General features: G+C 43.8%; 1 pseudogene; it reads right to left on the bottom strand.

Annotated features, from left to right (window-relative positions):
- Window positions 1-1,419: 1,419 nt before the first annotated feature.
- Window positions 1,420-5,140, bottom strand: LOC121554234 (annotated as a pseudogene).
- Between the last annotated feature and the right edge of the window lie 5,058 nt (window positions 5,141-10,198).

The raw sequence follows: 10,198 nt of genomic DNA, 5'->3' as shown, positions 1-10,198 counted from the left end.
TTGAACTTGTTATCAGTATAAAAGACACCTGTCCACAACCTCTAACAGTCACACTCCAAACTCCACTATGGCCAAGACCAAAGAGCTGTCAAAGGACACCAGAAACAAAATTGTAGACCTGCACCAGGCTGGGAAGACTGAATCTGCAATAGGTAAGCAGCTTGGTTTGAAGAAATCAACTGTGGGAGCAATTATTAGGAAATGGAAGACATACAAGACCACTGATAATCTCCCTCGATCTGGGGCTCAACGCAAGATCTCACCCCGTGGGGTCAAAATGATCACAAGAACGGTGAGCAAAAATCCCTGAACCACACAGGGGGACTTAGTGAATGACCTGCAGAGAGCTGGGACCAAAGTAACAAAGCCTACCATCAGTAACACACTACGCCGCCAGGGACTCAAATCCTGCAGTGCCAGACGTGTCCCCCCTGCTTAAGCCAGTACATGTCCAGGCCCGTCTGAAGTTTGCTAGAGTGCATTTGGATGATCCAGAAGAGGATTGGGAGAATGTCATATGGTCAGATGAAACCAAAATAGAACTTTTTGGTAAAAACTCAACTCGTCGTGTTTGGAGGACAAAGAATGCTGAGTTGCATCCAAAGAACACCATACCTACTGTGAAGCATGGGGGTGGAAACATCATGCTTTGGGGCAGTTTTTCTGCAAAGGGACCAGGACGACTGATCCGTGTAAAGGAAAGAATGAATGGGGCCATGTATCGTGAGATTTTGAGTGAAAACCTCCTTCCATCAGCAAGGGCATTGAAGATGAAACGTGGCTGGGTCTTTCAGCATGACAATGATCCCAAACACACCGCCCGGGCAACGAAGGAGTGGCTTCGTAAGAAGCATTTCAAGGTCCTGGAGTGGCCTAGCTAGTCTCCAGATCTCAACCCCATAGAAAATCTTTGGAGGGAGTTGAAAGTCCGTGTTGCCCAGCGACAGCCCCAAAACATCACTGCTCTAGAGGAGATCTGCATGGAGGAATGGGCCAAAATACCAGCAATAGTGTGTGAAAACCTTGTGAAGACTTACAGAAAACGTTTGACCTGTGTCATTTCCAACAAAGGGTATATAACAAAGTATTGAGAAACTTTTGTTATTGACCAAATACTTATTTTCCACCATAATTTGCAAATAAATTCATAAAAAATCCTACAATGTGATTTTCTGGATTTTTTTTCCTAATTTTGTCTGTCACAGTTGACGTGTACCTATGATGAAAATTACAGGCCTCTCTCATCTTTTTAAGTGGGAGAACTTGCACAATTGGTGGCTGACTAAATACTTTTTTTCCCCACTGTATGTGCTGCATGTGCATTTAAATGATAAAATAAATTAAATCAATCAATGTACTAAATTAATGGCTTTAGTCTTGGAATAAAGTTAGAGCTCTCAGAGCATTTGATAAAACGGATCAGTAATACTTTGCAAAGAACTCTTTCTCCAGCTGCCCTCTCTGGGGTTCGTAGATGCTGTTGGTGTACCAGGAGAACCAGGCGATGATGGAGGCAATGGAGGCCTGGAGGACCAGCATCAACACATAGGTGGAGGGTAAGGTGGGGCCGGAGAGGTGTGGAGGGGTGGCTGGGGGGACCACCAGGGCTTGGTGCAAGCGTATAGCCCCCACCTCCCCATTGATCATATGTAGTTCATCCAGGATCGACAAGAAAGTGCAGATGTGGAACCACTGGTGACTATGCCCCCAGATATCAAACCTACCCGGTGACAGTCGCTCTGGGATCTTGCTGATGTTGAACAGGGCCGATGCCACCAGCCAGAAGCAGTGTCGGCAGAAGAACTGGGCTATGAATCCATGCTTCATGATTGATTTGATCACGCTGACTGGGAAATGTTCCGGGTAGCTTGCGAAAATAATTTAGACGAATACACCGATATGGTAACTGAGTGTATCAGGAAGTGTATAGGAGATGTCGTACCCACTGTGACTATTAAAACCTACCCTAACCAGAAACCGTGGATAGATGGCAGCATTCGCGCAAAATTGAAAGCGCGAACAATCGCATTTAACCATGGCAAGGTGACTAGGAATATGACAAAATACAAACAGCGTAGTTATTCACTCTGCAAGGCAATCAAACAAGCAAAACGTCAGTATAGATACAAAGTGGAGTCGCAATTCAACGGCTCAGACACGAGACATATGTGGCAGGGTCTACAGACTATCATGGACCACAAAAGGAAAACCAGCCACGTCGCAGAGACCGACGTCTTGCTTCCGGACAAGCTAAACACCTTCTTCGCCCGCTTTGATGATAACACAGTGCCACCGACGCAACCCGCTACCAAGGACTGTGGGCTCTCCTTCTCCGTGGCCGACGTGAGTAAAACCTTTTAACTTGTTAACCCTCGCAAGGCTGCCGGCCAAGAGGGCATCCCTAGCCGCGTCCTCAGAGCATGCGCAGACCAGCTGGCTGGTGTGTTTACGCATATATTCAATCTCTCCCTATCCCAGTCTGCTGTCCCCACATGCTTCAAGATGGCCACCATTGTTCCTGTACCCAAGAAAGCAAAGGTAACTGAACTAAACCACTATTGCCCCATAGCACTCACCTCTGTCATCATGAACTGCTTTGAGAGACTAGTCAAGGATCATATCACCTCTACCTTACCTGCCACCCTAGACCCACTTAAATTTGCTTACCACCCCAATAGATCCATAGACGATGCAATCACCATCACTCTGCACACTGTCGTATCCCATCTGGACAAGAGGAATACTTATGTAAGAATACTGTTCATTGACTATAGCTCAGCCTTCAACACCATAGTACCCTCCAAGCTCATCATTAAGCTCGAGGCCCTGGGTCTGAACCCCGCCCTGTGCAACTGGGTCCTGGACTTCCTGACGGAACGCCGCCAGGTGGTTAAGGTAGGAAACAACACCTCCACTTCGCTGATCGTCAACACTGGGGCCCCACAAGGGTGGGTGCTGAGGCCACTCCTGTACTCCCTGTTCACCCATGACTGCGTGGCCAAGCACGCCTCCAACTCAAACATCATGTTTGCAGACGACCCAATAGTACTAGGCTTGATAACCAACAATGACGAGACAGCCTACGTGGAGGACATGAGGGATCTGGGAGTGGGGTGCCAGGAAAATAACCTCTCGCTCAACGTCAACAAAACAAAGGAGATGATCGTGGACTTCAGGAAACAGCAGAGGGTGCACCCCCCTATCCTCATCAACGGGACCGCAGTGGAGAAGGTGGAAAGCTTCAAGTTCCTTGGCGTACACATCACTGACAAACTGAAATGGACCACCCACACAGACAGTGTGGTGAAGAAGGCGTAACAGAGGCTCTTCAACCTCAGGAGGCTAAAGAAATTTGGCTTGGCCCTCACAAACTTTTACATGTGCACAATTGAGAGCATCCTGTCGGGCTGTATCACCGCCTGGTACGGCAACTGCACCGCTCGCAACCGCAAGGCTCTCCAGAGGGTGGTGCGGTCTGCACAACGCATTACCGGGAGCAAACTACCCGTCCACCAGGATACCTACAGCACCCGATGTCACAGGAATGCCAAAAAGATCATCAAGGTCATCAACCACCCTAGCCACTGCCTGTTAATGCCTCTATCATCCAGAAGGCGAGGTAGGTACATGTGCATCAAAGCTGGGACCGAGAGACTGAAAAACAGCTTCTATCTCAAGGCCATCAGACTGTTAAACAGCCATCACTAGCACATTAGAGGCTGCTGCTTATAGACATAGACTAGAAATCACTGGCCACTTAAAAAAATGGAACACTAGCCACTTTAATAATGTTTACATTTCTTGCATTACTCACCTCATATGTATATACTGTATTCTATACTATTCTACTGTAACTTAGTCCATGCCGCTCTGACATCGCTCGTCCATATATGTATATATTCTTAATTCATTACTTACTTAGATAATAATACATAATAATATGCCATTTAGCAGACGCTTTTACGCAAAGCGACTTACAGTCATGTGTGCATACATTTTTTCGTATGGGTGGTCCCGGGGATCGAACCCACTACCCTGGCGTTACAAGTGCCATGCTCTACCAATTGAGCTACAGGGGACCGCTCAATTTATTTGTGTGTATTGGGTATATGTTGTGAAATTGTTAGATATTACTTGTTAGATATTACTGCACTGTCGGAGCTAGAAGCACAAGCATTTCACTACACCCGCAATAACATCTGCTAAACACGTGTATGTGACCAATACAATTTCATTTGATTTGATTTGGAGGCAGAGGAGGAGGAGATTGGAGGTAGGGGGAAGAATGGAGCAGGTGGTAGAAGATGGGGGTGGAGGCCACGAGGAAGGGCAGGAGGAAGACGAGAGTGCGTATGACATGGCGGTATGTCCTCCAGCGCTGATGGGTGTTGCAGCAGGCCAGGACACAGATGATGGGCACCAGGCAGGAGCTGGGGATGTAGAAGGTCTCGAAGAACACGCTAAACTCTGGCATGGCTGAGGACGATGATGATGATGAAGAAGGGTCCTGTTGGGTGTTTTTGTTTCCCCCAACCCCCAATTCCAGTATTTCCGCCCTGGGGTGAATGTAGTAGTAGTAGGCCAACGAAGACCCAACGGTGTAGGCACTGATAGTTCCATAATCCACAATAAAGCACACCTCCCTTATGATCAGAGATGGAGTTGAGGAGGTGAGCCATGCTGCTAGCCATTAGCAGACACAATAATAATAATATGCCATTTAGCAGACGCTTTTATCCAAAGCGACTTACAGTCATGCGTGCATACATTTTTGTGTATGGGTGGTCCCGGGGATCAAACCCACTACCTTGGCATTACAAGCGCCGTGCTCTACCAGCTGAGCTACAGAGGACCACCCCGATGAAGGAAGTCCACAGCGGGTAGAAGAAGGGGTCGCCGGGGAGCGGAGCGCCCTCCCACCTGAATGGTTCCAGGAAGTAGAAGGCGAAGATGAAGACTGGCAGGAAGTTGGTCCAGAAGTTGCCTGTCTCATTAGTGGGCTGGAAGGCCGAGAGCAGGCATTGGACGAGGCTGTAGTTGGGGAAGCGGTAACCTGACAGGATGAAGCTCTCCGTAGTGTGGGCCGGGACATCAGTGTGCTGCAGCAGGGGGGTAGCGATTGACCGCAGCTCAAGAACATGATTGGATGAGGAGAAAAACGTACTGTCTAATGATTGGTTGGATCCAATAAATCTCTATTGAGGGGTTGGACACACTTTACGTGTTCTGTCCTTAAAAGCACTTATTCTGTTGTCTGGCTTTTCTTTTCCATTACGTGAGTCGGTGTTTAGAACGTGCAGTGTGTAGAGTCTACTGGTATAGCTTGTACATTTTGTAGGTCAGGTGACTGAACTAGCTTAATATCTGGGCGGATTTCTCCTTCTGTAAGGGTTGGTGTGAGGTGTGACCCAGGTGCGGTGCAGGATAGACAGTAGGCAGTAGGCAAGGATGGTGAAACAAGGATCTTTACTGGTGGTCCAAAAGCCAGGATACAAAACAACGGACTATACACGAAAACAAATGAAGAGCACATTGGTCTCCAAAAGACAGGCTGACAGCAAACAATACGAAATACTAACTCTGACTGGAAAACACAATGACACATGGAGAACACTTCTCGAGTACCTGTAACTCCGTCACGTGATCCGACACAGATACATACTGCTTGACATAAAGGAACTAGCAGAGAAAACTGAGCAAGGGAACACAGGGAAGTGAAGGCATAAATACACAGGTGAATCAGATAGCCACAGGTGACACCAATAGGCAGATAATTAGTCCCAACTGTGAGTGAGGAGGTGCCTATGGTTGTCGGAGGATGACACCTAGTGGGTCGCTCCGGAACAGCGACTCACTCCTGTAACACCTTCACCCTTTTATTTTCCTGTTTGTCCTTGATAAAGACAGACAGAGCGAGAGAGAACTGCGGGGGAATGACAGAGTAGCGAGTCGACATGCGTAGCGGTAGGCTACCTTCCCCCGTTTGTTAGTCAGTCAGCTTGGGTAAAATGGGATGTTTGTTTGTTTCTCTTTGGTTGTAGACTCTGATAAGTCTGTGCCCCTATCTGTTTAAAATGCAATGTACAACCTGCCGGTTGGACTCTCCCTCTCTCTCTCTCTCTCTCTCTCTCTCTCTCTCTCTCTCTCCTCTCCATTATTGACGGCGACCCTGGAGGGTTAATTGCCTTGCTCAAGGGCAGATTGACAGATTATCTCTGTGATCAGCATGGTTGCACCATTGTGGGGATTAAATTGACCCAGAACATCATGGATGTCACTATTCCGGTACCGGGTCAAATTAGGATTTTTTATTTTTTATTATGTGATTTACAAGTTTAAGACCCGTACAGTATCTAGGAGAGTATATGAAGGGACATGGTGATGACCCTTCATCTAGTAGCATTTTAGTGATTTCAAACAAAAAAAATGGTCAAATTGACCCGGAAGGGTTAAATGAAAGCTCTGATGTCAATCAAATGGAGTACTGTAGCCTCCTACTGCACAGCGCAGTTCGCTATCTACTTCTCTATATCATTGCTTTTTAAGGCAGTTAAACAGAAAATGTCATACATTTGTGGGCAATTTGCTTGCCCAGCTGTGTTATTTCAGGTTTCACTAAATAAAGGCACTCACAAACCAAGAGATTTATTGAGTAAAGTGAAACATTGTAGGCCTAATCATAGCTGAGTGATACAAATTATCTGATTGTAAGAAGCAAAGAAATGTGTGCAGGCAGTTTAAATAATTTGGTTAATTTGTAGCCTCACACTGTAAACAGCTAAAACCAGAATGCATTGCAAGCATAAAATCCAGAATCAAAACCTCATAAAAGTACAACTTAAATGAGACGTAACATGGTTGTAACTGATGACCAATGCGTAAAATGGGACAAGACAAGTGAAGTGACTTATTGGAGATAAAGCAACTCCATAGCCCCCCTACCCATCCCATCTAGCTGACTACCCTGTGACATCATCAACCACAAACTCTTCACCCATCCCTCCCTGTACACCAAGCCCCCCACCCCTATCCACCCAAAGCCATTGCAGGTGGCCTTATGTCGGACAGTGTGTATAAATAAATCAAATAATGGGCATTTTCCCAGATTATTTCAAAAGGCAGCCAGCCATGTAGACGATTGGAGACAGAGCAACTTTTGTTTGTCTTCAGAGCGGTTTAGAACGCCTAGAACTGAACGGTACTGTCACGCCCTGGCTCTGGGACTCCGTTATGTTGAGCCAGGGTGTGTTGTTTCTATGTGTTTTGTGGTCTAGGCGGATTATCTAGCTCATGTGTTTCTGTGTTGGCCGGGGTGGTTCTCAATCAGAGGCAACGAGTATCAGCTGTTGCTTGTTGTCTCTGATTGGGAACCATACTTAGGCAGCCTGTTTTCCACAGTGTTTTGTGGGATCTTGTTCCGTGTATGGTTTGTGTCTGTTACCTAGGACTTCACGTATCGTTTTGTTGTTTTGTTTCGTGTGGTGAATCAAATAAAAGTATGTTCACTCATCACGCTGCGCATTGGTCCACTTCTATCGACGATCATGACAGGTACAAGACATCACCCATCCCATATTTCTGCTCATTAATTAATGAGTCACTTTAAGACCGCAGGACATTTTAGATGTTTAACATTTTACGTCCCATTCTAAATCTTCATCATACTTCTTATTATTTGGAATGCTACTCCTCCTACACTGTTTAAGCTATAAACATTATTCCAACTTTAAAATGTGCAGATAAGTCTGGAATAGTGTGCTTGTGTACACATTTTAAATATATTTTATACTTCAACTATTATTTCATTTTTTTGTCCATCTTCATTCACTTCCATGGCATTTCCTCAAGATTCGAAAAGGCCCCATTGTGACATTATCACTTCCAACCATCCATTCACTGTAAATGCAACGTTTGACACAAATCAGCTACTTTGACCACTTTGCCAACAACTAGGACAAAAAGTTAGAGCGTATGAAATATGAGTCTCCTTCTCTGCTATTGAAATCTGGTGGTTTGATTATTTTTTATTCCAATAAAAAGTTACAGCTGTTTTACTAACCACATTAACAACATGTTCTGTAACTTTTATAAACAACTGACATTTTGACCACTTCCCCAAAAAGTTAGAGGGTATGACATCATCTACGTCTCTGCTATTCAAATCTGTTCATGGAACAAAAATATATTCTACGGATCTAACGATACAGCTGTTTTAGTAACTTTATATAAACTTGGGTACCAGTGAGGATTTCCCACACTGGACGTCTTGTTACAGCTGTTGATAAATCATTGATAATAATCTTCCAATTTTTTTAATGTCATTACATTAAGATATAAGGGGGTATCATAGCTATATTCAATAACATTCACGAGTTGATTTAAAACACGAGTTGATTAAAAAAAAATATTAATTACCCTTTATCATGGTTGGTGTCTTGACGGATCTGTCCAAAATCGTGTGATATAAAACATTACTTTTCTGTCCTTGCATTTATGGCAGTGTAAATTGTCATTATATCATATATTTAGCATTAATCAGTTAAATTAGACATTGTACTTGAACCCTGTAAGAATATTGGAGCTAGCTGTCGGACAGTTTTTTGTATAGAGATCTCGGAAATGCAGTGTACCTACGTAACATTTTGTGTCTCATGTTACATTGTGAAAACAGTTTTCATGGGAACACAAATCCCAAATAATAAATGTAATTGAAAAATCGAAAGCTTCTAAACTAAATAGTCACCTTACCTTGATACTTAAAACCTAAATCGATACTGTCATTAACGTGGTTCTTCAATAATTATGCATAATACTTGTTGGATTCGCATTTGGTGTCGAGCTGTTTAATTACGCTGTGATATTTTCACACATCATCATCTGATCCAGGAAGGAATTTTCCGGACGACAGCCAAGTGACGAACAGCTGTTGTGATAGCAACAACAGCCCAAGTGCTGGAAAAAAGATGTTCGCAAGGAATGTCCAGAATATTTTGGTGTCTCATTCGTTACGCCGGTGAAGACAGTTGTGCCTGGATCCACGTTGGATCTAATATCCCTAGCGAATTGAGGTTGATCATCTGTTGTTCTATGCTTGATATACAGTACAGCAGGGTCTCGTTAGATTTAACAGAGAAAGCATCAAGGTAATGAGTTCATGTTTTCATATGTTTTTGTGCCTCGGATTGGACACAGAGTTGAGTGTGCGCAATTGTGTAGGATAGACTATTGCGCAACACCCAATGCTCTTCCTATTAATTATTCTGGATATAATGACAACAAATTACATAGGCTAGTGTGCTTAATCACAATATAATATGGTAATGAAATAACTTGACAAATACATTTTGTTTTCATGTTACACCTGCAATTTTAAACAATACAAGGGCTTGAGGTAGCCTACTTGAACTTCAATTAGGAGCTCAGAAATACAACTACTGGAATAGGCCTACCTTGAAAATCAGACATTTCCTCAATATGGTGCTTGAAAAGTCAGTGTAATTATTGTAAATTCTCATGCTCCCCTATAAAATCTGTGATTGCATTTTTGATCCGTTTTTGTGAGAGATGTGGCCACTTTCGTTTGTTTCCCTCGGCTTCAAAGAAAGGGTGTTGCGCTACTCTGTTGCGGTAAAACCACGTACGGTTATTATAAGGACAACAACATCTAATATTGGCTTCAACTTGGCTTTCCATGCAAATCCTTCCATTAAAAAAGGAACCTGGTTTTTGGTCACGTTCTCTTATAAAAACAGCGATGCTGAGATTAATGCTACTGCAATTCATGGCTTTATTATGTGTGCCTGCGTCGGCCACATAGGCTACAGAAAAATCGCCATGCATGCATCCAATCTATTTAGTCAGGCAATGTCCACATTATTCTCACATAAAAATGCATTATTCCTAAAGTGGTAATGGCCTACTTTTTTTTAAACACTTTTTGGGGGTTCTATATTAGGCCCTATGTACAATTATATAAATTATACAAGTGTATAACATTGAGGTCCTTGAAAATTACAATTAAGAGCTTGAAAAAGTCCCTGAAAGTCCTTGAATTTGACTTGCCAATTTTGATCCCAATGTCACACATTGACCCCATTATTTATAGAAAGACCCATTAATAAAAAATTTCCCAACTTTATCCAAACTGCCATTTTGACCACTACCCCAACAAGTAAGACAACAGAGCATATGACATCTT

The sequence above is a fragment of the Coregonus clupeaformis genome, unplaced genomic scaffold (assembly GCF_020615455.1).
Source record: "Coregonus clupeaformis isolate EN_2021a unplaced genomic scaffold, ASM2061545v1 scaf0023, whole genome shotgun sequence".
NCBI classification, from domain to species: domain Eukaryota; kingdom Metazoa; phylum Chordata; class Actinopteri; order Salmoniformes; family Salmonidae; genus Coregonus; species Coregonus clupeaformis.
The sequence above is the reverse complement of the archived record's forward strand: the minus strand, read 5'-3'. Positions and strand labels throughout refer to the sequence as shown.